General features: G+C 35.5%; 1 long non-coding RNA gene across 1 annotated transcript; it reads left to right on the plus strand.

Annotated features, from left to right (window-relative positions):
* Positions 1 to 422: 422 nt before the first annotated feature.
* LOC132750099 (uncharacterized) lies at positions 423 to 7,073 on the plus strand. Its single transcript, XR_009628499.1, has 2 exons — positions 423 to 666; positions 5,431 to 7,073. It is a non-coding gene; the product is annotated as an uncharacterized LOC132750099 (long non-coding RNA).
* The last annotated feature ends 214 nt before the right edge of the window (positions 7,074 to 7,287 follow it).

Here is a 7,287-nt window from a genome sequence, read left to right on the forward strand (position 1 = left end):
CCTATAAATATTCACAGAATATATGCTTTAAGTCTGTAAAAATGACTATTAATTACTGGTAAGTACAAATAAATGAGACATATACTTTCCCATGTTTGGCAGCAAGTGAGGATGTTAAAAAATGGAGCTTGTAAAACACAGAGACCTCAGACCTATGTACTGAGCCACCAGGTTCCTTAACACTTAAATATATTATGGCAAAAAACATTATTATTAGAGGGTTATAATTTTCTTGGTATATGTTGATAGATCAATCCACAAATTTAAGTTCCAACAAATCTTCATTTCTCTGCTGTATGATTATCTATATTATTTTTTTTCCGTTTTCTTTTTTACAAACAAAAAAACCTAGACAATCCAGGAATTTAAGAACCAACGATTGACAACACCACCAAATTTCATACCCACAAAATTAAGTGAATTCACAATATTCATCTGGAGGTATATAAGGAAAATGATGAAACAGGTACTAACTGTTTATCTGACTGAATCTAATTTGAAAACCATGTCAAACTTGTACAAAGTATGCCATAATTTACATTAAAGGACATGTGATGATGCTCCAAGACTTGATCCAGTGGCCAGTTCTAGAGTAAGACCAGCCTATGATGCCAGGAAGCGACCACGAGACCGGTCCTCAGCACATTCAAGTTCAGAGTCACACAGGTATGTTCAACTGATTTAAATTAACATTAAGTAATCCATTAACTTAATAAACGGTAATGAATTTGTTAAAAGTTTGTTAGCTTCACTTTTCTAAGGAAAAAAGTGGAGGTATTGTCACAACTCATAGCCCGCTTGTCAGTCAACTCAGTGTTGGCGTTGGTGTTAGTTAACCTAAGTTTACATTAAGGTCATTTTCTCAGAAACTATAAAGGGAATGAACGTTGATTTAGTATACATGTTTTTAGCTCACCTGTCACAAAGTGACAGGGTGAGCTTTTGTAATCGCTTTTCGTCCGGCGTCCGTCCGTCTTCCGTCCGTCGTCCGTCCGTAAACTTTTGCTTTAAATGACATCTCCTCATAAACCACTGAGCCAATTTCATCCAAACTTCACAGGAATGTTCCTTTGGTGGTCACCTTTAAAAATTGTTCAAAGAATTTAATTCCATGCAGAACTCTGGTTGCCATGGCAACCGAAAGAAAAATCTTTAAATATCTTCTTTTAAACAACCCTAAGAGCTAGAGCTTAGATATTTGGCATGAAACATCTTCTAGTGAGTGTCTACCAAGTTTGTTCAAATAAAAGCCCTGGGGTCAAAATTGGCCCCGCCCCAGGGGGTCATTGATTTTCCCTATATGCATATAGTAAAAACTTAAAAAATCTTCTTTTAAAGAACCCAAAGAGCTAGAGCTAAGATATTTGGCATGAAACATCTTCTAGTGAGTGTCTACCAAGTTTGTTCAAATAAAAGCCCTTGGGTCAAAATTTGCCCCGCCCCGGGGGGTCATTGATTTCCCTATATGCATATAGTAAAAACTTAAAAAATCTTCTTTTAAAGAACCGTTAGAGCTAGAGCTTAGATATTAAGCATGAAACATACATCTTCTAGTGAATGTCTACCAAGTTTGTTCAAATAAAAGCCCTGGGGTCAAAATTGGCCCCGCCCCAGGGGGTCATTGATTTTCCCTATATGCATATAGTAAAAACTTAAAAATCTTCTTTTAAAGAACCCAAAGAGCTAGAGCTAAGATATTAAGCATGAAACATCTTCTAGTGAGTGCCTACCAGTTTGTTCAAATTAAAGCCCTGTGGTCAAAATTGCCCCACCCCAGGGCGTCATTGATTTTCCCTATATGCATATAGTAAAAACTTAAAAATCTTCTTTTAAAGAACCATAAGAGCTAGAGCTTAGATATTTGGCATGAAACATCTTCTAGTGAATGTCTACCAAGTTTGTTCAAATAAAAGCCCTGGGGTCAAAATTGACCCGGCCCAGGGGGTCATAGATTTTCCCTATATGCATATAGTAAAAACTTAAAAATCTTCTTTTAAAGAACCCAAAGAGCTAGAGCTAAGATATTTAGCATGAAACATCTTCTAATGAGTGTCTACAAGTTTTGTTCAAATAAAAGCCCTGGGGTCAAAATTGGCCCCGCCCCAGGGGGTCATTGATTTTCCCTATATGCATATAGTAAAAACTTAAAAAAGTTCTTTTAAAGAACTCAAAGAGCTAGAGCTAAGATATTTATTTAGCATGAAACATGTTCTAATGGGTGTCTACCAAGTATGTTCAAATAAAAGCCCTGGGGTCAAAACTGGCCCCGCCCGGGGGGGTCATTGATTTTCCTTATATGTGTATAGCAAAAACTTAAAAATCTTTTTTGAAAAAACCCAAATAGCTAGAGTTTAGATATTAAGCATGAAACATCTTTAAGTAAATGTCTACAAAGTTTGTTCAAATAAAAGCCCGGGGGTCAAAACTGGCCCTGCCCCAGGGGTGTCATTGTTTTTAACTATATATGTATAGTAAAAACTTTAAAAATCTTATTTTAAAAAACCCAATGAGCTAGAACTTAGATGTTTAGCATGAAACATCTTCTTATGGGTGTCTACCAAGTCTGTTCAAATAAACAAATAAGTCTGTTCAAATAAACAAATAAAAGCCCTTGGGTAAAAATTGGCCCGGGGTGGGGGGGGGCTATATACAGGTGAGCGACCTCAGGGCCATCATGGCCCTCTTGTTGAATGAACTACATGGTTTAACATTTTGTTAAGGGGTAAATTCCTTGAAATAATACTTCACAATCAAGGGCAGGCAAGTCTGCTTAGCACTTTTGCCAAATTATGCCTCATTTTATTTTTATGGTGCTTTTATTTAGCTATCCAGCACTCAGAAAAAGTTAATTTTTTGTTCATGGACAGGATTCATTTTTGTGTCGCCTTGAAAAGGCGACATATAGGGATTACTTTTGTCGGCGGCGTCGGCATCCCCTAAAGCTTGTCCAGAGCATAACTCAGTCACTTTAAGTCGGATTGACTTCAAACTTGGTATGCATGCTCTTTCAATAACACGAAGTGCAGTGCACAAGGACCGGTAATCTGCGCTTCTTAATTTTTGAGTTATTGCCCTTTGTAAATTTTCATACTTTAATTTTGTCCGGGCCATTTCTCCTAATGTATAACAGCTATGGACTTGAAACTTCATAGGATGATAGATCTCATTAAAAAGAAGTGCAGTGCACAAGAATCGGTACTCTGCACTTCCTGATTTTTGAGTTATTTCCCTTTGTTAATTTTCATACTTTTTTTTTGTCCGGGCCATTTCTCCTAATGTATAACAGCTATGTACTTGAAACTTCATAGGATGATAGATCTCATTAAGAAGAAGTGCAGTGCACAAGAACAGGTACTCTGCATTTCTTATTTTTTGAGTTATTGCCCTTTGTTAATTTTCATACTTTATTTTTGTCCAGGCCATTTCTCCAAAAGTATAAAAGCTATGGAATTGAAACATCATAGGATGATATTTCTCATTAAGAAGAAGTGCAGTGCACAAGAACCGGTACTCTGCATTTCTTATTTTTTGAGTTATTGCCCTTTGTTAATTTTCTTAATTTATTTTTGTCCAGGTCATTTCTCCTCAAGTATGAAAGCTATAGACATGAAACTTCATAGGATGATAGATCTCATTAAGAAAAAGTGCAGTGTACAAAAACCGGTACTCTGCATTTCTTATTTTTGAGTTATTACCCTTTATATATTTTCATATTTTACTTTTGTCCAGGCCATTTCTCATAAATTATAAAAGATATGGACTTGAAACTTCATAGAATGATAGATCTTATTGATAAGAAGTGCAGTGCATAGAAACTGCTGCTCTGCACTTATTATTTTTTGAGCTATTGCCCTTTGTTAGTTTTCTTATTTCATTTTTGTCCTGGCCTTTTCTCCTTAACTATATTGTTCACAAGGCGACACATCCGACTCGCGGAGTTCTAGTTAGTTGTGTTATATTTACATACATGATAGTAGGTCCCTAGTGTTTATAGATTTAATGAAAAAGATAGATTCTAGAAATAATAATAAGAAAAATAAGAATAATTTTGAAGCTTTATTGTTATAAACTTCTGGACCCATGTGAAAGGACACTAGCTACACTGCGCAAAGGTTCAGTGAGATAACATGATATTGTACTTGCAGTTATTTTCTGAAAATAACAGAAGACTTATATACTTTGTAACTGTTTATCGAAGATTATCTAACAGATTGAAAATTAAAACATGGTAGACTTTTGTATATGATTTAAGTAATTTTATTTCTTTTACAGTTATTTGATACAATATTCTAATATGAATATGCTGTTGATCTTAAAAACTATGTTGATGCAGTGCAGGGCTCGGCATTAACGGTTGTCCGACTGCCCAGGACAACTAAAAGTTTGGTCCGGGCAAGTTATTTTAAAAAGCACTTGTCCGACAGGGCAAGTGAAAATAAATAGCATCATTGACAAAATGCATGTACAAAATAAATAGAAAAAACATCTTTCCATTTATAAACATCTGTAAAACAAAAATACACCATGAATCATTATCAATAATGTACTACGGTCATGTACATTTGTTGATATAGGAAACGGAAGCAAAAATATGAGCATGCGCAGCGGTAAAGGTATTTCCCCGTTTTAAAAATAGACTATATTTAATTTTGTACAAGGTAATTCCCGGGTCATGCTGTTGTTTAAATTTTGATGCGTGCATGAAAAGATATCATTGGAAATATGTAAATGATCTTATTGATCTTTAAAAATAATTGTTAAATAAATTTTTTGCATTTAAAATGACTTATTTGTTTTATCTAATATAACAACATTATGAACTTAGTCAACAACGACTTATTTACGACTGTTGACATAAATTCATCGTTATAATAGCCTAGATAATGATTGATGAACTGATGTTTTAGAAAAACTACTGAATACAAAAAATATGTGTGTCTAACTAACAATCAATTTCATAAACATTATATCCAGTTTATTGCCTTAAGTTAACATTACCTAATACAAGAAGTATTTATGTTTGTTTGTCTTTTCTGATTTATACATTTTTACCATTTTTAGGTCAGGACAAGTAAGTCTTAGGTCAGGGCAAGTAGTTTTAAAAACTACTTGCCTGACAGGACAACATGATTCAAAAGTTAATGTCTAGGCCTGCAGTGGTTTATCGATTCATTTGACACATTTAATAAGAATTAACTTACAAATCACACGTAGTTTTATAATTAACAAATGCATACATTAATGTGCAGTCTGATCAGGATCCATGCTGTTGGCTTACAAACCATATAACAAGTAGAGAAACAGATAGTGAACAGTATGGATCCTGATCAGACTGCACGGTTGCGCAGGCTGGTCTGGATCCATGCTGGTCGCAAACCCATTATGTTGGTTTTGTCATGACGTGTCTCGATTTTTATTTATTTTTAACAGCTCAGACAGTGATAGTGGTCATCATTCTCACCGAAGACGTAAGAGAACAAGGCATTCCTACCCTGATACTAGTTCCCGGTTTCTGTACGACAGGCGTGAAGAAAATGGTCACAGTCATCGTCACAAATCCAAAAGATCTCACCATACAAGGAGGCACAGGTCTGAATCCCCGAAACACCGTGGTGGTAGCAATAGTCGTAGTAAGAGAGAAGTTAAAATTGTAGAGAATGTATAGATAGTTTACTGAGATATTACATACCTAAATGAATGGATGTACAATGTACATTACTGCGGTGAGATTTTATAAACTGTTGGTTTAGTGGCCAATAACAAAGTTTGAAAAGAGACACTTCAGGGAAGGCGATATGTTATTGTATACATGTACATAAACAGCTGTTAAAGTTTGTTGATTTTTTTCTTTTCATTATTTGTTAAACTTACCGGTATATTGTTGTTTTCTTTCTGAAGTAGTGAAAAGGATGCTGCTTTTTAGCTAACCTGTCACAAAGTGACAGGGTGAGCTTTTGTGATCGCTTTTCGTCCGGCGTCCGTCCGTCGTCCGTCCGTCCGTAAACTTTTGCTTAAAATGACATCTCCTCATAAACCACTGAGCCAATTTCATCCAAACTTCACAGGAATGTTCCTTTGGTGGTCACCTTTAAAAATTGTTCAAAGAATTTAATTCCATGCAGAACTCTGGTTGCCATGGCAACCAAAAGAAAAACTTTAAATATCTTCTTTTAAAAAACCATAAGAGCTAGAGCTTAGATATTTGGCATGAAACATCTTCTAGTGAGTGTCTACCAAGTTTGTTCAAATAAAAGTCCTGGGGTCAAAATTGGCCCTGCCCGGGGAGGGGGGTCATTGATTTTTTCCTTTATGCATAAAGTAAAAACTTAAAAAATCTTCTTTTAAAGAACCCAAAGAGCTAGAGCTAAGATATTTAGCATGAAACATGTTCTAATGAGTGTCTACCAAGTTTGTTCAAATAATAGCCCTGTGGTCAAAATTGGCCCTGCCCCTGGGGGTCATAGATTTTCCCTATATGCATATAGTAAAAACTTAAAAAATCTTCTTTTAAAGAACCGTTAGAGCTAGAGCTTAGATACTTGGCATGAAACATACATCTTCTAGTGAATGTCTACCAAGTTTGTTCAAATAAAAGCCCTGGGATCAAAACTGGCCGGGGGGGGTCATTGATTTTCCCTATATGCATATAGTAAAAACTTAAAAAATCTTCTTTTAAAGAACCCAAAGAGCTAGAGCTTAGATATTTTGCATGAAACATCTTCTAGTGAATGTCTACCAAGTTTGTTCAAATAAAGGCCCTGGGGTCAAAATTGACCCCGCCCCAGGGGGTCATAGATTTTCCCTATATGCATATAGTAAAAACTTAAAAATCTTCTTTTAAAGAACCCAAAGAGCTAGAGCTAAGATATTTAGCATGAAACATTTTCTAATGAGTGTCTACCAAGTTTGTTCAAATAAAAGCCCTGGGGTCAAAATTGGCCCCGCCCCAGGGGTCATTGATTTTCCCTATATGCATATAGTAAAAACTTAAAAAATCTTCTTTTAAAGAACTCAAAGAGCTAGAGCTAAGATATTTAGCATGAAACATGTTCTAATGGGTGTCTACCAAGTATGTTCAAATAAAAGCCCTAGGGTCAAAACTGGCCCGGGGGGGGGGTCATTGAATTTTCCTTATATGTGTATTGCAAAAACTTAAAAATCTTCTTTAGAAAAACCCAAATAGCTAGAGTTTAGATATTAAGCATGAAACATCTTTAAATAAATATCTACAAAGTTTGTTAAAATAAACGCCCGGGGGTCAAAACTGGCCCTGCCCCAGGGGTGTCA

Source organism: Ruditapes philippinarum, unplaced genomic scaffold, assembly GCF_026571515.1.
Source record: "Ruditapes philippinarum isolate M1 unplaced genomic scaffold, ASM2657151v2 ctg25246_1_1_1_1, whole genome shotgun sequence".
Lineage (NCBI taxonomy): Eukaryota > Metazoa > Mollusca > Bivalvia > Venerida > Veneridae > Ruditapes > Ruditapes philippinarum.